This window comes from Catharus ustulatus, chromosome Z (assembly GCF_009819885.2).
Source record: "Catharus ustulatus isolate bCatUst1 chromosome Z, bCatUst1.pri.v2, whole genome shotgun sequence".
NCBI classification, from domain to species: Eukaryota; Metazoa; Chordata; class Aves; order Passeriformes; family Turdidae; genus Catharus; species Catharus ustulatus.
The window spans coordinates 26,665,079-26,686,414 of NC_046262.2; the positions used below are offsets into that span (position 1 = coordinate 26,665,079).

Here is a 21,336-nt window from a genome sequence, read left to right on the forward strand (position 1 = left end):
ATGAGTCAGCTTCAGGAGTCGATCTTACAAATTTCTTCTTCCAGCAGGAAATTGCCAATGTTTTTTCTGTCCTACTTTCTTCCTACAGTTGTTGATTTGCCTTTTACTATAGGTCTTATATGTGCTTCTGGGGTGCTCTAAAATATTTTCTCCCTGCCCAGGCATGTAGGACAGGTATCCTGTGAATATCCAACCTCATTCAGGCCAATTCTACCTCTCGTGAACTGTCATGCAGATGTGTTCATCTCTCCCAGCACAGCCATCCAAACAGACCTTTGGTGATAATTTTAGGTTTCAGCATGATTCTCCCATGTAGTTCAAAACCCCAGTTGCTGTATGCACATATTCATTAAGGAAATTGTTCTACTCTGTCTCTCAGATGAATCACGACAGGCATCACATCCAAATAAGGCCTTTTGCAGAGACTGAGCTTGGTTGTACAACTTCATCATACTGACAATACAACTACATTAAACTGCAGTGGCCTCCTCAGCCTCTTCAAAAACAGGGATCTGGGAAATCAAGTATTCTTTCAAATATTTCAGGGCCAAAGGTTTGGTGGCAACTTCTTCCTCTGTCATATTAGAATTGCTCAAACCTTGGGGAGCATATCTTGACACTGCTTCTCCAAAGATAAGGGGAAAGGCAAGTGCTACATTTCATCTAGTAAATTATTTCTGAAGTCGCGTTCTTGTGCATTCATGCACAAATCAAGAACACTTAAACATTCCTAGGCCCAATGGTGAGATTCAAGAAAATGTGTGGCAAACAGCAACACATACCCTCCAGCATTGAAAACTCCAGTAATGGAAAATCAGGTGCACTGCTGTATTCTTTCGTTTCACTCTGGACTCTCAGACAAGCATATGGTGCTTTTTCTCTGCTGCCACAGATGTGAGCCTTGAAGCAGGGCGGAACAAATGCCCTGCCTTCTTTTGTGTTTGTGTAACATCCCTCCTTTGGAGATGGGGCTCTGCAAAAACCAGCCATGCAGTGTGAATTGACAGTGGTGTCCTGTGCTGAGGAAAGAGATAGAACGTGCATGTACTGAAGCTGCTGCCTCCCTAGAAGCTAGTCAGGACAGCAGATGCACAAAAGAGAAAAAGCTGGGCTTTTACAGACTTGCAGTGGGGAGGATTACTCTGCCTCTCAGCTGCCATGCCTGCTGCGTGGCATCATTCACACCAGTGCAATGCATTAGCCCTGCTTTTCACTGTGGTGTGCGGAATATTCACGACAGCAAATATTCGGTATCTTTTAAATAGGGTTTTATTTAATTCCTTAGGCTGCTATCCAGCTTTGGCACTGGCAGTTGCTTGGCAATAATCAGCACTTCAAAGTGTCCTTCAGAGGCAGAGGTGCACCAGGGGCCTTTGGTGGGGGATACTCCAGCAGCACAGCCCTGCCCTGGCTTAGCCCCTCCTTGCTCCACACACCACAAAAGCAGGGAGGAACTGCGGGGCAGAGGTGGGAAGGTCACTCTGTTCTGGTCATGCTTAGGCGGGTGCTTCCTCATGCCAAATCTTCCTTTTGGATAAAAAAAGAAATAAGTGTTCTTTTCATGTAAGTGGTGTTTCTAGAATGGACAAAATAAGGCATGGGAAAACATTACCATTTCCTATGGAAAGAACATTTCAACTTTTTGTTTTGTTTGGTAAAATCAGAATTATCCTTTTTATAAAATTCTCATAGGATTTTTTTTTTTTTTAATACATCAGGGCTGTTTCTACTACTCCTACAAATCAGGTGAAGTTTGCAATGGCTTGAGGGGCTTCCCTGGAGCTGTGAGCCTTGTGGAACTGACATCATCCTATTTTCTGAGGTTGGAGAAAGGTGGGAGAAAGGAAATTATGAAATCTATGAGTTCGGGTGCTGAGGAGGTGCTTGTGGTGGAGCCATAGACATACATTGTAGCTTGAAGAAGACCTAAGGCCAAGTCATCTAAGATAACTGTGGCCTCTTGTGCTCCTCTACAGTGGCAGCAAAGCAAAAAATTGCTGCCAAATACAGCAGCAGAGGCAATATCTGATCCCCCTCCTTTCCACACTTTCACAAAGGCCGTGGTCCACAGCTGGGAACAGGGTTGATGCAACCTGCCTCTGAATTTAGCTCACAGATCCCCTGCACTCAGGTGCACTTGCAGCACAAAGGATGCTGGTGCGACTGATCCAGTGGCTCCTGAGTGAGCTGTGTGGGATGTCCAACACAACACAGGTTTCAGGCATGGGAAGTGTTAAAATCCAGAAGGATGTGGCCTGAAAATCCATGAGAGCTCTGCCTGAGCCTCTGCTCAACCCACTGCAGAAGGGCAGGATGATTTCTCTCAAGTCCTTCCTGTTTTTAACATATGCTCTATGTGTGCATTGATTTTATCTGTATTGTGAGCAATCTGAAACACCTGTAAAAGCATACCACAATATTTATCTGGACCAGATAATGGAAAAATACAGTGTGTTCTCTCTCTTCAAAGTATTACTTTTACTTACTTACAGACTTACATGCCACTTATCATTTCCTACTCACAGACATAAGGCATTTGGCTTTTTGAAGGTTTGGGCTTTTTTAGGGTGGTAGAGGCTTTTTCTCTAAATGTTTAATAGTCCAGACTTCCTACCTGGCAGGGCAGATTCCAAATAAAAAATACCCCAGGGAGCTAGAAAAGCTGGCAAAAGCACCTATTTCCAGCTCAATGTGGCTTAGGCTGAGCAAGGCAAACACTCACTCCCACAGCCCCTGTGGGAGCTGCACAGGCATCTCTGAGGGTGACAAAGCCAGCGCCAGTGCCCAGCTGGGAATGAGGGACCTGCTCCTCGTGGCTCACACCTGTGAAGAGCAGCAACTCACATCTTCGTCCCCCTTTCTCCTGGAGGCTTTGGCTGGGTTAATTCAGGCAGAGACAAGTTTCTCTCTTTGGTGCTTGACAGGGTGGGATTTATGTCCTCTCTGCCAGCCTTCCCTAAATGCATGTGCAGGGCAGATGCAGCAGAATGGCAGGTGCCTACTGGCCCCCCTCAGTTTGTGCCCCCTTATGCACCCCTCTGCCCCATTTGGCAGACCCCCTGGCTCCCAGTTAGTGCCCTTGGCAGGGCCAGACAAGCCCCAAGGAGCTGAAGGGTGAACCAAGCCCTGCTGGTTTTAATTGCACCTTCAAAGGAAAAAGCCTCATCCACTGCATAACCACACTGAAAGACTTCTGTCATTCTTACGTAGCTAATGCAACAATTGACTTCTTTATTTAATTTCACTTGTTTCAACTGTCAAGAGCTGGCAGCTCTTGAAAGAAAGGATTAAGTGGGAGAAGTGGAAAGAGTTCTATCTGCTTGCTCTGTACACTGCTGTAGTCTGAGTGCTTTCATTCTGTTTGTACAGTTTCTGGTACAACATGGTCCTGACCCAACCGTTCAGATGAATAAGCTGATGGTAAGGAGTTGTTTGCTAGTCTTTTTTGTAGTTAATATAAAAAATGATAAGAGGTGCTCACTGTTATCTCAATTACTTCTTTCATCCCCCCCTTCTTTTAGAGTTGGTAATTCAGCCATAAAAAATAGCATCTAGATGGGAAGTTAACAGTCAGAATTAATAACTATTAGCATCTTAAAGAGCTGCAAGGCCTGTTTGCAAATTTGCTTGTTCTGCCAATATTTCCAAATATATGTGAGTTTGAATTAAAATGTACAAAAAATGCTTTTGTTTTTAATAAAAGCTCTGTGGTTTGAGAGGTGGTTTACACCAACGTCATAGCAGCTTTACTTAGAAAAATACTTGATGTGATTTAATCTCTAAAATGTTTTAATGGCTTCAGAGATTTCAGAAGAAATACTGGAAATTATTTAGATGGAAATGTCACTGAGCCTATTAGCTTTTAATAGAATGAGAAAACCCTAACATTTTTTGGCTACCATTACTTGAGTGTGGTCCACAGAGAAAAAACAAAAACAAAACAAAAAACCAAAAAGACCCAAAAATCCAAACCAACCAAACAAAAAAAACCCCAGATATATTTTCAAATTTCCCTAATATCTTCCTTTGTCTGTTCTGGAATCAATATTAATTGAGAGAAACTTTGATTGTCTCCATTCATGAACTTCAGGTATCATGTCTGGGAAAAAAAAATCTGGAAATATGCAGAGCTTTGGGAGAATTAACTGGAGAAAGGCAGAAGAAAAGCAGAGGAATGACACAGAAAGATGGAAATTAGAAGGGATTAGATGATGCTAGCATTTGATAGCACACTACATGTAAAAGCAGAAAAAGCAAGGAGTGATGCACCCCAGCTGTGTCCTTTTGCTCTGTAAAGTAATTCACAATAACCACTTTGCAGGGCCCTATATCCAGAGATGGAAAAGAAAATTGTTTTCTGTACACTCCTGACTTCGCTGAGTCTCTGGATTCTGGCCTGTGGATTCTGATTTTTATTTGGGAGGGACTGTCCTGTGAAACCCTTCCTGGCATCATCACAAAGCTTTTGAATCATTTGCTCCTGGAGACACTGGAGCCCTGGGGCAATGGAGATAGCGCTTGAGATAAGAGTGGGAGGAGCGAAAGAAACCACCCATCAATCCATTCCGAATATTCAAACCCTTAAGCGAAAAAATTCAAGGCATACAAAGACAGGAACTACGGTACCCTTTCACAGCTGAAAAGACTTTAGAGATAGCCTGTTCTGGCCCATAAAAATCAAGGCACAAGTCTAAAAGCTTTGTTTCTAAAACAATGCAGAAGGAGCTAATGCGTATTTTGCTCTTGGAAAGTCCTGCGGAGGGCCCCATCCAACCCAGTGCAGCCGGAGGGCACATCTGCTGAGGCTCCAACATGAAAAAAGCGTTTCACGCGAGAGCCTCCGCTGGGGAATCCCAATCCCCTGGCACTGGACTGTGCACCAGCCTTGGACAGGTATCGAATCTGACCCCATTTATCGGACCTCTTGGGGCCAACACTCCTTTTGTGGGCCTCGAACCAGTCCCTCCAACCTGCACACATCGCGGACTCCGCTTGGGTTAGCCCCCAGCAGGTTTTCCCAAGGATGATGAATTTCCAGGCGCAGCCCCGACGGTAGCCCTACTGACAAGGAGCTCCCGCATCCCGGGGAGCCGCCGAACCAGGCTCTTAAACTCAGGACAAGAAAACTCCTCTGCTGCCGCTGGCACTCGCACTCCAGCGCGGCACCGCTACACCGTGCCCCCAGCAAGAGCGCCCGAACCTGCCCGGCGCCGCGGCGGGGCGGGAGGGCTGGGTGAGGGTGCTGGGGGCAGCAGAGAGGGACCGGAGGGTGGTCGGGGCTGGAGGGCAGCAGCGGAGGATGCTCGGGGATAGGAGGGCAGCAGCGGAGGGTGCTCGGGCAGGCTGGAGGGCGCACCGGAGGATGCTCGGGGGCAGGAGGGCAGGAGAGCAGTATGTCAGGGGCAGGAGGGCGCACCGGAGGATGCTCGGGCAGGCAGGAGGGCTGCACCGGAGGATGCTCGGGCAGGCAGGCAGCCGCAGCGCTGGGCCCCGGCCGGGCGGGCGGCCCGAGGCGCCGTGTTGGTTTTGGGCAGCGCGCAGCCGCAGTGCGGCCGCCGCGGGTACAAAGCGGGGCCGGAGCGCTCCGCGGAGTCGCGGCGGGCGGGAGGCAGGGGGGGCTGAAGTTGTGCGGGGTCACGGGAACCCCCCCAGCTCCTCGCCGGGACGCGGAGCCCGGAGGTGAGCGGCGGGGGATGCGATGGGACGGGATGGGGCTGGACGTGGGCGCTCGGGCTCCGGGCGAGTGTAGCGGCGGCGAAGCTGCTGCCGGCGCTCCGGTGGAGAAGAGCAGCGCAGTGCCCCGGCCCGGGAGCTCCGGCTCTGTCGGGAGCGGGGAGCGCACGGCGGTCACGGCGCTGCCCCGCCGGCGGGAAGACGGCGGTCCCGGCGGACTGGTCTGTGAGCGAGTCGCGGAGTTGTTGGTCCCCCTCCCCGTTTTGAGTAGAAATGCTGGATTATGGTAGAGTCGGCGCGGAGGCGCGAGTTCCGTGCATCGCCGCATCCCGCCCGCTCTCGGCGCGTCCCTGCCCCGCGCCCGCCGGCCGGAGTGACCCCCGGGGGCTCCCCCGGCCCGGGAAGCGCTGCCAGGTGCGCTGGGAAGCACCTGGGCCGGGGGGAGGAGGGGATGGTAGGGGTCACTTGTGAGAACACTGTTCACTGTCGCGTTGTTTAAGCGGACCGTCACTAACTTCTGAGCCGGCACTACTAAAGGGTAGGGAATTTTTTTGGGATAGGGTAGGGGGGAAGGTCTTGAGCTTTGACGCTCAGTATACAAAAGTGCCTTAACTTTGGCTGCTCTTCGCGAATCTCAAAAGAAAAAACCCCAAAAACAAACAAAAAAACCACCCCAAAACCACAACAACTCTCAAACTGTTAAAGGCATCCTCAAGTGTTGGAAAATAGTCTTAATTTTTTCTGAAACAACGTTGTGGGACCCAATAACTTGATGCACATTTACTTGTAACAACTGATTCAGGCTTAATTACAACTCTCAGGAATGATAGTGACTTTTCTTGTGACTGCTTTGTCCCCGAGTAACACATAAGACCAAGTTGAGTTTAACTTTCCTTGTACCAATGTTAGGGTCAGGCATATTGTGCTTTTGATTAAATCAAAGCTCTCAAACATTTAAGTACCAGCAAAGCCCGTTTGGCACTTCAGTAGCATAGTTGACAACCTTGTATCTTGGCAAGGCATGAAAGATCCCATGACAATTTGCAGATTAAGCATATCGGCTGTACCTTACCCTTTTATTTTACCCCTTCTGTCAGAGTGACTGGGTTCTATTAAAGGTTGCAAAGGAACCTGTTGTGAAGTAAAGAAAATATGAGAAAGGTGAGAGGATCGGGTTAATGTGAATTTTAGAAAGGCCAAACTAATTTAGTGAGTGTTCATGATGTGCAGAGAAAGCCCTGACATTTTTGTTGAGGCGGTGTTTTAAGTCCTTAGGAGTGCTGCTTGGCTCTTCGAGTCCAGGGTCAGTTTTCCAAAGGGAGTGGATGCCGGTAGGGCGCAGTGATTCTGCCTGTCAGGAGTAGGGCTGCACCCAACCCTGCTGCAAGCAGTATCTTTGAAGTCTTGTCTCTCTTCTGTCTGGGAACATCTGCCAGATATTAGTGACTAGGTGAAATGGGATCCCACCCCAAAGCTGCCTCCTCAACAGGAGATGAGATATTGTCATATGACGGAGCAGCCTGTGTCCCTCCTCTGCTGGTTTTGAGTGAGAGAGGTTGCAGCTCTGCTGCATGAGGGTGTGGGGCCTTTCATGCCCCACATGGGATGGGGTGTGGGAACTTGCTGCATTCCGCACAGTGCTGAGTGTGGGGCAGAGCAGCACAACGCCAGGCTGTGGCAGAGTGCAGCTTGGGCTGAAGGATGGGTGGATACAGGCTCTTGTGTGCCTCAGAATCTGTAGCTTTGCTGACCCTGTGTTTAATGGAATTTGGTGCTACATTTGACTCTGTTTCATTTGTCTGACCCCGCAGCATGGTTTGCCCCTTTGAGTTGCTAGCAATCTAACCAGAAGGAAATTCATATTGTAAAATGTATTTTAGTGACAACTTCTGTAGCACTTCACCCCATATGGGAGTCCCTAGTGTCTTCGTTTTTAAATTTATTCAGGCCTGCTTCCTTTGAAGATTGGACTTTACTTTAAAATTGCACTGGAGAAATCTTCCTCCACTGATTGAACACTGAATGTGAACTGGTTTTAGGTGTCAGTTCAGTGTGTCTTTAAAAATCCCACCTCCCTGGGAGGACCAGCACAATTTGTAGCACAAATGATTTCAGTTTGAGGTGAATTGGTCCAGTAGCTCCCCCTCAGTATCTGTTTGCCCTTTCTCACTCTGGCAATTTTCTCAGGTTGTAAGCTTGTGGTACAGCTTGTTGTCTCAATTTCTGCAGTGAGCTGCATGTCTAAATAATAGATGCTGAAAGTGAAATGAACACGTCCAAATGAAGAGTCAGTTTTGCAAATGATGCAGAGCTGTGAAGAACTGTCAGGAATGGGCACCTGATCATGCTTTTAGTTGCTAAAACATTAGTTGTTAACTGAGGAGAGTTGCAGATTTTCTTGTGGTGTCAGCACCTGTTGAAGTGGTAGGTCATGGAGAGGGTTTTTTTTCTACTCATTTAGCTAATGGAATTGACTAATGGGCCAAAAGAGGTGTTTCAGGCGTCATTGCTTGTACTGTTTATCCATCCAAATTGTCCTCTGCCCTTTAGAAAGGGAAGAAACATAGAACTTGGAAAGTGGCTTGAAAGCTTGTATGTATGTATGTGCACAAGTATGAATTTTATCTAAAATTGTTGTGGATTGTGTCAAGATGACAAATGTTAAGCTGACAACTAGATTTTCATGTTGTAATGATGAGGAGGAGTTCATGTGGAATTGCAACAAGAAGTAGCAATGAACTGCTTCCAAAAAATTATGATTCCACCTAACTTCCTAAAAATGCAGTAAATGTAATTTACAGATGTCTTGAAATGCCAGCTGTAATTTTTTACAACATTTATTTGAGAAGTCCTTTGTTTGAACTGTATAAAAATACCTAAAAATCACATTGCATTTTTATAAACCTTATGTATATAACCATATTTCACAAACCTTTATGAAATAAAAATGAACATGAACATTATTAAATAAGTTCATCTTGACTAGAGATTGAGATTTATGGTGAGGTTTATAATGTATTTGAGTCTAGTGGGAAATGATTCATTTTAAGTATCTTAATAGTATCTGCTTGCATGGTTGAATAATTGGCAGTGCTGTAAAAAGGCATTTAGGCATCTCAAGGGAAACTACTTAGACTTGTCAACTCTGACACTCCACAGTTCTCTTGCTCCTATTATAGGAGGCTATATATTGAAGGGAAATAACATGCAAATTATATGACTGTTCCCAGCTATCAAAAGACTGGTACCTGAAAAGAAATAAATACATGTCAGGAATGAAAAATTGGCATAATTGATTTTTTTCTTTTCAGTTTACATATTTTCCTAGCAGGATTGTATTGTGAATTATACTTGTAAGGTCTATCTAGCATGTTGTCTAATTCTGAATTCTGCCGTGTATTTTATTTGGGAAACTGTATCTGCAGTCATGACACTAGTGTTGAGACTTGTGGTTAAATTTGAATAGTGATTCAGGCCATGTTTATATTTTTACTTTGCCAAAGGTTCCCTGGCAAACTCCAGATGGCAGAAAGATGTATGTGGTGATAGTCACTTTTCACCATTAAGGGTGTACTTGTCCGTGATGAGGAAAAAAGAAAATGGCTTGTAATGTGCCGTAGTGAATACGGGAAATGTTTTCTGAGCTTTGACAGTAAAGAGAAAAATTTGTCATTTAGGAGGGGTGGCAAGAGCATCTGACCTCTCTTTTGGGCTTCCACAGGCTCTGGGCTCTTAACCCTGCATTAAGGCCAATGACTACTTTGGCTAAAGCATAACTTAGAAGGCGGCATCCTGTTGGACTTAAAGCACTCCCACAGGCTTCTCTTGTCAGTTAATGCCAATTTTTTGTGTCTTTCTGAGCTCAAAACTGTGTTTCTGATTTCTAATTAGAGCTGTACTGAGGAAGGACAGCTGACAATTAAACATGAGTCATGAATGCATGTTTTCAATGTCCCTTTAATTCTTTAGAGATGTGAGTAGACTGAAGACAGAGGAGTCTGACAAGATTAGTTGGAACTTAATTGTGGATAAGCATTGTCAAACTGAGTCTGGTCTTTTCAAAAGTCAAACTGCTGTTCACATACTTTCCTGATGTATGGGCTCCCTATTGCACACAGGAGCCAAAAGTAGATGCAGATATTTGCCCTGATGGGTGGGAGGTTATAACTACCTTTCCCTAAAACAAGGCATTTACAGAAAATATTCTGGTGAAGGTGATGGTGGGAGGATGTTGGGGGTGTCCCAGCCTGCTTTGGGGCTCAGGGATGGTGCCTATGTCCCATTCCTCACACAGACAGAGGTGTCTGTGCTGTTCTGGAGCACTGGGATGTTGCTGTGTGACCCACAGAGCTCAAGAGAAAGAGGCGTCAGTCAGAGAGGTCTCCTACATGCATAATATGTCTGGTTTTCCATCTTCTCTAAAGCTGTGTATGCTGTGAGCTACAGACAATTTTTTGTGGTGGTTGGTGTCCAGGAGGGTAGTGGGGGGCACCTCACTGGGTTTCTTGGACAAATGTTTGTGACAGCACACTTACAGGATGGATTAGTGGCTTGTGCTGGCCTGGTGATATATCAGGCCTGTTTCATCACATGCTAGTGCTCTGGAGTCCAGGATGTCCCTCCTGCCTGCAGATGCCCTGAGTTGCTGGTTGCAGAAATCCAGAAGGATTTACTGTTGAGTTCTTTGCTATCCAAAGGTACCCTTTCCTCATCCCAGGGACCTTACTTTTTCTTACTGGTCTACCATCTTCTGGGCCCAAAGAGTCCAGCACGTTTACATGAAACAGCAGTGCCCTGGCAGGAGTGGGGTACACTACTGCTAAGGTTTCCAGGAAGATGCAAACAGTCAAAATCTTGGTTATTGGACAAGGCACTAGCCTTAGTAAGGCTGCTTTGGGTTGAGAGGTTTCTTCTGTACCAGAGGTTTTTATCAAATGTGAAGTACCCATACATCTAAGACTGATGAGGGCTAATCAATCCTGTATGTCTGGTATGGGTTTGTAATGAGTTAACATTGACTTCTAAACCCTAAGTCCATGGACTTCTTTTTCCTACATTTTTACTACTTCAAGTAGCGTTCCTGAGTTTAGCTCCAGATAGGGCTGTCACACAAATGACCAGTCCTTGTCTTGGTCTCACTGAGCTGGTAGCCTTTATAACTCAACAGTTCTGTAACATGTGTGCACACATTTCAGCCTCCTAATTGTATGGCTTGATCAACAATTCTTGTCATAAGGACAAACACTGATTTAGCTTTCAGGCACCGTTCATTATTTTACGTCATCCACAGGCCCTTCCAAATAATGCCGTTTGGTCTGTTAAAGACTGAACTATCTTTTTGAAGTCTCTTTCACGATTTGTGTTTCCAATCCCTTCCCAATTCTGCAATGTCATTATTGAGGGGGAGGATGCTGCCCAGATTGACTCAGATAATTTTGCACCATGAATTGCCGAGTGGCGCCAGAAATGTTTCTGTTTTATTCAGCCGTTTCTGTATTCAGCACCCACACCAATCTCCACACCTCCTGGCTCTTTCCTGCTCACCCTGCCTGTGCCACAGGAGCTGCAGATGGGGTGTAAAACCTGGGCCTGGCTGAAAGCAGCCAGCTCTTCTCTTACACTTTTGCTGCCACCTTCTTTCTGTTGGTGCTAATATTAATGTGGCTGTGGGACAAAACAGATTGGAACAGTGATCTGGTTGGAAGCAAATGTGCTAGAATGCCTCCCTCCCCTCACCCTCGGCTATTTGATGTGTGCAGTGTCCCACGGGCTGTGCCAACATAGCATGAGAGGCTGGGAAGCCTCAGCGGTAGTACTGGGATGTGCTGGAAATTAATAGGTACTGTGATTGCCTCCCGAGCCTGTGGACAGTTGGAAATCCACGTGATGTGTTTTAAACTTTTTTTGGCAGATGATGATCAGAAGCACTGATCATCAAAGCTTTGTGGGTGGGACTGGGAGAGCTCCTTGTCTTGCGTTTTGTACTTGTCATGCGACCAGCCTGCAACCTGGTCTCATTCACGAAGAGTTTAGTTTAAAACAATTATCTCCCCCAAGCTATTCCGATCCTCCTTTCTCTCTCCCTTTTTTTTTTTTTTAATTATTAATTTTGTATTAACCACAGCTGTTTTCCCAGTTAATGGCTGTAAGTCTTCCCTGAAGTGAGACGAAGCCAGAGGTTGAATGTGTTTGTTTAGGTGCATAAACATGGCTGTGCTTGGTGGGGCTTCCATCACAGTGTTTTCATTCACTTCATGAGCTGTTAAATGAGAGAAGGATGGTGCTCATTCTTGAGCTGTTTCGGAACAGCTGTGTCAAAAAGCCCCCAGGGGCCTCTGACAATAGTGAACTCTCTGCGAATGATGCTCTTTTTATCTCTGTCGCAGCATATCGCGATGCAGAGGATCTCCGAGAGTCACACCAAACTAATCTAGTTCGGATAGCGAAAAAAAGTGTTTTATGAGGCTCTTCTGTGTTTCTCCAGAGGGAATTTGCCAAGAAATGCAGTGACTGGGGAAAGTAAATTTAGATTTAGACTAGGAAGCCTTTCTATTTATGTAGACACTTTTGAGGGTTTTAAAATTAGAATACAAAAAGTAACAAACAGTCAAGATAGGGATCGTGACGCAAAAGCACGGGCACTTGACTCATGCATAGTTATTAAAGGAAACAATATTGAGGAATTTTTCTCCTAGTTTCCAGATTTCCAACAGGGAAGAAATCAGAAGGAAAGAGCTGGTAGGTCTTCTCAGTCTTGCAGCTCGGCAAATGCAATTTAAAATTGTGGGTATTTTCTGACCAGTGCTTTGTTATTAACACACCTGTCAGTAAACAGGTTGCACTGTTTCGATTCTTCAGTATCCTTTGCAGGGTTAGTAGACTGATACATTAAGATATAATCTACTTCCCACTGCAGTTCACTTTTTGGAGGGCTGCACTAGAGCAGAGCCTTGCTTTTCTTTCCCCCCCCTCCCCGGGATGTATCTACCTCAACAGACCCAGCAAAATACCTGCGAAGAGAAGATGTTTAGTTTAGCTGAATCTTTCTTCAGAGTAGAAACCGGTGTTTCTATCAGGGGTCAGTCCTACTGTGGGGGGTTGTTTGTTTGTTTTGTTTTTAAGGAGAGCGCTTTAGTGGGTAATGACTCATATGTTGGAATCTGACTTTTCACTTCAATTAGCCACAGATACACCCAGATGTATCTTCCATTCTGCAATAGATAACTTCAGTGTGCATTGTTTGCATTTCAGATACCAAACCAGGGTGAAAATCAGGCTGTTCATTCATTGCGACCTGTCATGTAGCTGAGCATGAGTGCACGTCCCTTCAGGCTCCATTAGCAGGAGTTAACTTTGTAATTGGGTTTCTGGGGCAAACAGGGACAGGAAGCAGAAGTAATTTGGCAGGCCAGGCTTAGTTTTTTTGTTCTGTGCACATGTTCTGTGTAAATGCACAAGAGAGCAGAAGTAAAAGATGGGTGCAGAATGGCTGGAGAGATCCTAACAAAGCAGAGGACAGTTGTCAAAACTTCATCTGGATGTTATGGAGTATCATGCAGCTTAGGCAAGGTGGGGCTTTACAGCTATAGTGAAGCAGAATTTCTATAGCCTCCTGTGATTTTCAGAGCCCTTCTCTTGCTGCTCTGTATTTTTCAGCTCTCTGGCAGTAGCACTTTGTCTTGTAGAGTCTAGCAACAGAAAATAGGCTTGCTGAATGAAAAGCAGTTGTCAGTACTCAGTTTTGAAACTGCTTCACAATGAACTTAATAAAAAGGTAGGTTTTGAAGTTGCTCTAAACTGTTTGTAACACGTAGTTTTGAACAAACAAGTCAAAAAAGGGAGAGGGGAAAAAATCCAAACCAAGCTGTAAAATGCTGCAGTTCCTGAGCAGGGGAGACAGGTTTTGATTTTTTTCTACAATTTTTTAAGGCATTGAAAGTCATCTGGCTCTTTTGAGGTGTTCAGTCTGGATTTACAGAATATGATTAGAATTAAGCTACTTTATAGCATTTTAAAACCACACTTCACATTTTTCAGTTAATAGCTTCACTTTTAAAACAATAGTCTTTTTCCCAGACTAATCTTAAGACTTAAAAAATGCAATACAAGAAGAGATTTTTAGCTTAAGTTCCATTCCTTCCTGATATGTGGGGCTGAACTTGTTCTTAAACTTTCAAGCTGCTGCTTTTTTTTTTTGTTTTCCCTGGTGATGAGCTCTTGAAGGGTTTTCTTTCCTTAGATGAATGCTAGTCTTCATCTGGCATCACTGACCATTTTCTCAACTTACATTTCACCAGCAGCCTGCTCAGGCAGCTTTCTGTGCATACAAGTCAGTAACATTCAAAGATGAGATACAATCTCCTGCAAGACCAAGGTGTAATCTCTCTGAAACAAAGAGGTGCTGGAAATGATGTAGGCATTAGTAGCTGCAGTTTATATATGTTGTCAGCGTCGTTTAACTCGGCTGACACACTTGACGTATGCCTCTTTCTTTGTTCTTGTGGTGTTAAGGGTTCCACTTCTGTGTAGTGGAAGTTGCCTTGGTCCTGATCCCATCTGTGATTTAGCACTGAGTTAATATTTTTTCCTTGCAATTTCTCATCGCATCACTACTGCTGCTTGTGCTCACTGTCATGCTTTCAAGCGATGTTGCAGGATCACATCCACGAAAATACTAGTGTCTGCCGGGAGCCTTCTCAGAGAGGAAATTTAGGGAAAACAAGCCCCTCTTTGTGTCCATGCACACATCATGACTGTCACGAGTTCCGCGGTAGGCGAGCTAAGGAGATGCAGCCGGTGCTCACCCTGGCTCTCAGCAGCAGTGGGAGGTGCACCTCCTGGGAGGCTTGCTCCAGACAGAGAGGCACTGCTCCGTCACTAAGTGGTTGGACTGGGATGTGGGGATCGAGAAAATGTGATAGAAATAAAATGGATTTATTCAAGAATCTTATAAAGAAGCAGTCAACAGAATATTGTTCACATTTTAAGGGGTGGTTGGTTTTGGCTGAAGTACATTTGAGAGGGTTCCAGGGCTGTTGTTACCTGTAGCCATTCCATCTTTTGTTAGCTTGGGAGAGAGAAGGTTTGTGCATGTACAGCTGAATATTAAATCTCTGGTTCAGGAAGTGTTTAGTACATGGATTTATTAGTCTTGATGCTGGCATATTTTTCATGCCAGCAACTAGCCAAAAAAACAGGAGGACCTGCAGTCTATTTTAGCAGGTGGAGATTAATGACAGTTTTATTGCAAAGCTACATTTGAAGTTTAGTTTCCAAAAGCACAGGGCGATTGGGACAGGAAGGGATCTTTGTTGGTTCACAGGCTGCAGTTGAGCCTTTTGACCCCTCCACAGACCGTCCTACCCCCCTTAAAAGGAGCCCTACAACTCCTCAGCAACCCCAGCTGCCTCTTGTAGTGTTGTTCCCCTAGTGCCCCCTCCCATCTCTCTCTCCCGGGCAGCAAAGCCCCCTGGCCCCCAGTCCACATTGCTCACATTCCCGAGCTCTGTGCACACAGTGGGGTGAGGGAGACAGCTAAACCGGTCCTCTCCTCTGGCGAGGAAACCACTGTTGTGAAAGCAGCCTGCCTGCTCCTGTCCTCCCTTTATACCCGTCAGAGCCCCCCTGCCCACATAGCTCACATTCCTGAGCCACATTTCATTTGAGATGGTGTTTTGCTTTGGAGGCTGTTACTGCTTGGTCAAGAAGTTGTTTCGTAGCTACATCTTCATGGAAGAGCAGCGGTTTATGTCCCCTGGTTTAACATACTTGGTGGCTGTTCTGGGTGGTTCAGGGTCTGTTTGGTGACTGCAGGCGAGTGAAATGGCAAATGGAAGCAGCAGTGAGGAGTGTGCAGTCACAAGCCAGAGGTTTGGCTGTGCACAGGCTGAAGGAGAATATTGTGGTCCTGAAGGAGACACCACTGGAGCTGGTGACTATTGTGTAGGGAGGAAGTTTCATTGTCATTTCAGTTAAAAGACTTTTCCTCCCCACCTCTTCCTCTAATCAACTTAATTTGCATCACAAAATGAGCCAGGGTTGTCTCTTTACTGTGTTTCAGAAAATAACAATTGTCTTCAACTCTGAGTCAAAATGAGACAATTTATGGGTTGCTTTGTGCATACTGGTTCATTCAAATACAGCTGTTAATTAAACTGCCTAATATTCTTTTACCACAATGTCCAGTTACCAGCTAATCTTTCATCAGTGCTGAGAGTCTCATTGCAAGGAGGAGGATTGTCTGGCCTGTGATACTGGTGTTGCCGTGTGGAAGAACCAGCTGGCTATGTCAGGCACTTTCCTGAACATCCTGTCTTAAGAAACAGTGGGCTGCTTCCCATGTCTCACCACTGCTAAGCCAGAGATTATTTGAGGAAATAAAAAATAGCGATAATGTATTTATACACGGCTAAGGGCACTAACAATTTTCTGCCAGCCAACAGCCATTCTGTATCTATATTAAAACAGTCAAAAAAAAAAAACTGGCCTTGTTGGAGCTGGAGCATCTCATCACTTCGATTTCAGTGCAGAAGTTGTCAAGACACAAGGCTGCCCTGATGTTCTTGCATAAAGTTGCTGTAAATGGGTGTGTGACCAGTTTGTATGTACTATAGATCAGAAGCAGTAGGTACTCCATATGTGTTTTTACTTTTTCCTGTCTACTAATCCCTGGATCTTTCTGTAAAACCCAGAATATTACAGAGACTGCAGGAGGGGCCAAAGTAAGGGATGGAGCCTGCATTCAGTATTGCCTCAAGGTTCATGTTTGTGCTGTGCTGCAAAATGGTCCTGTTTAATGCTCTTGCTCTGAATAGAAAAGCCTTTTGTGGCTGGCTAAACTTTGGAAAAGCACTAGGCCCAAGGAGGAACATTTTTCTTCCTTTGTCAGTAAAATCTTCCCTTGGACCAATGCTTGAATAATTAGGTTGGGCTGTGTTTGGCCTGTCAAAATTCAGCTATTTTTTTGCCAAAACTGAGGTAAGCTCCAGATAGAATTTACCATGTGTTTTCTCTCAATGAATTACTCACATAAAAGCACTTGCTAAACCGTGTCTAGACTGCAAAGACCTGGATTTGACAGAATCTAATTAAAGCAATGGTGGCTTTCAGGTACGGATTTAACTGCAATATGTTATCCTGGCTTTTGCTAGAAAGAGGCTGACCATGGCTGAGGTGGTTTTAACTTGAATACAGAGGTGAATTCAAGTCAGATACCTGAAATGGTACTTCTGCCCACCTGCTTAGCCTGCCACACAGAGAACATCACATGCCCAGAGCAGGATAGCCAAGCAGCTCATGGCAATATGGGTTTCAGCACAGTCTTCTCAGAAAAATTGAAACCAACTTCCTGCTTGTTTTGGAGAATTAGGTGAATAATTCTGAGAGTTACCAGAAAGCTTGAGTGCACTGCAGAGATATGAAGAGGCTGAAAATATCCCTGCTAGAAATACTGGTTTTGATACTGGAGGTTAAACATGTTGAATGCACAGCTTTAACTAGTCCGTGCTGGCCAGCTACCCTCATGACTGAGCTTGTGTGTTCATTGCCCATCTGTGCCCATTGCCTCATCTTAACTCAGGTTGATTACCAGCTGCTTATTGATAGAGAGGGATTAGGGGAGTCATGGATGTCTAACACAGCTGGTTTCTTCCATGTCTGAGTAAGTTGCTGAGTGGAAGTTGTGGTGTTGCCCGTGGGTCCCTTCCTGGGGATGTTCAGGGTAGGTTTTACTGGAGTACAAAGAACCCTAATGTAACTCCTGGCTTCTGGTAGTTTTACCTCGTGGCCTTGAACATTTGCCCAGACATGTCTGTGAAGCATCTTGGCTGTTCTCATGCTTTTGCTATTCCCCTGTCTCAGCTCCCCGGACTCCTTTTATTTCCTGTAACTTTTCTATCTAGCACACACTTTGTTCAGTGCCCATCAACTCATGCCTGCTCCTTCTCTTTCACCCTGCCCCTGAATGCTTGCTCTGTTCAATCAAAGTCTCTAAGACAATACAGAAAAGGGGGGGTGGGGGGTGGTACTAAGAAGAAAATGGAAGAAATAAAAGGGAGAAGTGAAAAAGCTGTCTCTGACAGAATTCAGGCTCCTCTGTCTAATCTGACAAGTATAACTTTTTCTTGAGAATCTGTCCTTTGCTTCACATTTTCAGCCTGTCATCAGATTTCTGCTAGTTTTGAACTCTGTCTCATGAGGCTGTTGCAGGAGCAGGAGTAATGAGCCAGTAGTGCAATTCCTTTTCTTGCTGTTGGAAGTTGGAGGCGGGGGGAAAAAGACACAGCTGCCTCTCACTGTAACACAGCGGCAGTGGGTGGCTGCCATGACTTTTAAGGCTGTTGCAGTCTTACAAAATGTTCTAGTTTGGAAATGAAAAAAGAAGATATACTGGCCTATTCTTGGTACCAAGTTCAAGGCTCAGCATTGCAAAGAAAGTTTGTGTAGCTAATAAAAGGTATACATACTACTTCTTGGCAGTGTGCAGAGAGAACCTTTTCTGGTAAGGAATGTTGGCATGACCTTGTCTTGTCCCTGAGTGTCTGAGAACTCGCATTTTTGTCTTCATCTCAGCAGAATACAACCTGGGATAAACCACATTGTGGCCAGGGGTCACAGCACAAATGTTTAGACTGCCACGCTTGCTTTAGTAAGCACTCTTGTATGCAGCTAGGTCGTGGGGGCTGTGGATTAGCCCCCTCACTGCCCTCTGCTCTGGCCATGGGCTGTGACCAGCTGTGCCTGTGGCACAAAGCACCTACTTGCTCTTTTAAGCTCTTCCTGCTTGCTGCAGGAATCTGGTGTTTTCTCAGATGTGAACACTCTTCTAGGCTGGTTAAAGTATGATTTTTTTTTTAAATTTCTAAAAATTTTTTTACACAGATTTCTTGATTTCCTTTCACTGTTAACATGCTAATTCACAGCTGGTTGTTACAGGACTGCGTATGTTCTGGGTTAGGAATAGCCCCAGTCTGTGTTGGGACTTTTCCTGTATGAATTACATTTTGCTACTGTGGAGAGATGGTTGTGGTGCTGTGTGATTGATTTGCAATCCATCTTGGATGGCCCAGTCAGGACTCAAGCTGGATGCTGCTGATGGATGAGGTGATTAGTGCTGATGTTGAAGATGGAGTTACAGGCAAAGAGGTTCCTAGCTTCATGGCTGCTTACCATGAAAAAAGGGGAAGTGTTTGTCCTGCCATGCTGAGCTTCTCTCTGTTCTAGGAAGTCTGTTAGACCCATCCACTTCCTTGTTTCCTTCTTGAAAACTTCATTTTACATCATGATTTATTGATTTTTTTTTCCAGAATGAGGGGGAACCCTCCTTACTTCTGTCACTTCAATAGACAGCAAGACAAAAATTGCGTCAGAGCCTGGATGGGTTTTTTTTGTAGATGAGTTTGTATTCCCTAAGGCTCTGGCATTTATCAGCCCTTGTTCATGGTGGAAGTTGCAGGTCACTGAGATATTTTAACTCCTGACCTAATAGCATGTGAGTGCTTGCTGTTGCCCAGTTTGCTCAATTCCCTGTTTGGTCAGCAGCTGGGGAGCTGCTGGGAGCTTGGCTGGCCTTGGCTGCAGGTCGCACACAGAGCGGGCTTGCTGCTGGCATTAGCCTCGTCTGCCGGAGGCTGCGAAGTCAAAATGCTGTCAGTGCTCTCAGCCCACGGGCAGGGCTGCGTGGCACAGTCGTCAGGCTTATGGGGGAGAGGGTGATGTGAGTGCACGGCTCGCTTGGCCCTGCTGAGCCCAGCTCTGCTGAGCCAAGCCCAGCTGGCTGCGGAGCACTGCGGTCCTCACACCTGTGCGCGCCTGTGGGCTGGAGTGTTTGTAAACAGCCCTTTCCCACTTTCTTTGTAGGTCATTCCTTGGTGTTCCTTTTAACCCAGATTTTCCTTCAGCCTGCCAGTTACTTATAACTCCTAATTCCGGTTTAATGACTTTTTTGTGTCTGGGGATTGTACTTTATTTGCATCACAACAGAGCCCTATGAAAGGCTTGCAGTAATGTCAGCTCTGGATCTGGTGTTAGGCAGTTCAAAGTGCCAGGCATGAGTTTTATCAAGTTGGTCCCTTTGTGCTGCGAAGTTTGAAGATACTGATCTCGCTGGAAGTAGGCAGGTGGCAGGTCAAGCAGCACATCTGAGAGCTGCCTGCCGAGAAAACTTGTTTTAATGAGAAAGAATAGAAAAGTAATAAGTCTGTCACAAGGAGAGATTTCAGGAGTTCAATTTTATGGCATCTCTAGTAAAAGTAAGTTAATAAACACCAAGATACCAAGAGCATCTCAAGGGTTAGTCAGTCTCTTTTATTTTGTGTATTGTGGCCTATTGGTTTGAGATTGTAGAACCAATTTCTCAAAGCCTGGTAATAAAACACATCCGATAAAATGAGGCTGTAGTTTTGAAGAAATTATTTTGTTTTGTTGACTGTTTCTTTCAACACCTTGGATTAATGAGGTTTGGGTTTGTTTGTTTGGTTTTTTTTTTTTTTTTAAGTAAGAGTTCATCATACCAGAACTATGTAGCAAAATATGCTTCTAATCTGCATCCCCCCAAGCTGCATTTCTTTTTATTTGCCAAATATTCTATTTGCCAGTAGAAATACGGGAAAATATTAATGACTGAAAGACTATCTGATGAAGAATGTTGAAAGAAGTCTGCTAGCATCAGAGCTTTTTTTTTTATGGTTATAAGTAACTATGAATGCTTCATTTTAGTAGGAAAAAAGGAGATGACTACTAAACCTCAGCTCTGCCTTCACTTTTCCCAGCTGCTGTCTCAGATCTTTGTTAAGCTTATTTTTTGTTTTCTTCTCACTCAGCTCAGGCCCAAAGGTTTCGAATGGGTCATTGCATTTGGAAATTATTCAGTTTCTAAGCATGCTTTGGAGAGCAAAGCAAAATAAACCAAAAAAAACAAAATACTCCTCTAACACACAACGTCCCCAGCTGTAGTACATCCAACAAGTTTTGCAATACTTCGGTACTACCAAAGTGTCCTACAGTTGCTTGCTTTCCTTTTGGTGAGTTTTGATAGTTCCCTGTTCTGTTAGCTTGCTTCAGATAGGTAGCAAGAGAAGGAATTGCCTTTCCAGAAGGAACTTCTTGCATGCTGTGAATGCAAATAGACCGTTTGCTCCCCTCCCACCAGCTAAATCTTTCCTCCCAGGCTTTGTGGGATTTAGTGCCAGCTCACAACACAAGTGTGACAGCTGGTTGGTGTCCAAAGTCCTTTTTGTTGTTTCAGCTTTAATCAGGAAATGATTTGTCAGAGGATCAAAGCGCTCTTGGGTGAATTAACTTTTTTTTGCCAAACTGTGGGTTTGATGCATATGTAAATATGGTGTGATATTTATTGGGACAGAGTGGTCCTTGCACAGGAGTGATTTTTGGCTATTACCCAAATAAAACTGGGGTTGACAGTGCCAATTTTACAGAGCAGCCTGCATGGACTGTTAGAGATCATGTTTGGAAATTAGATCAGGTGTGCCAGTAAGTTGCATGCATGTGACTGAAGGTCTCTTAGCTCATCTCCTGATACAATTCTGAAAGAGCAAACAAGCTTCCAGTGCCCACAGTGACTTCTCTCTTTGCCTCCTCTTCTGCCTCTGTTTCTGAAAGACAGCTGCATGTCACTTGGCACTGCATTGGCCTTTGTAGGCTTTA

General features: G+C 45.0%; 1 protein-coding gene across 1 annotated transcript in view; it reads left to right on the plus strand.

Moving 5' to 3' along the window:
• Window positions 1-5,561: 5,561 nt before the first annotated feature.
• Window positions 5,562-21,336, plus strand: part of KANK1 (KN motif and ankyrin repeat domains 1) — a 133,789-nt gene continuing 118,014 nt past the window's right edge. The window contains exon 1 of the mRNA XM_033085722.2: window positions 5,562-5,679. The gene's annotated coding sequence lies outside the window, so the exon portion shown is untranslated. The remainder of the gene's footprint in view (window positions 5,680-21,336) is intronic.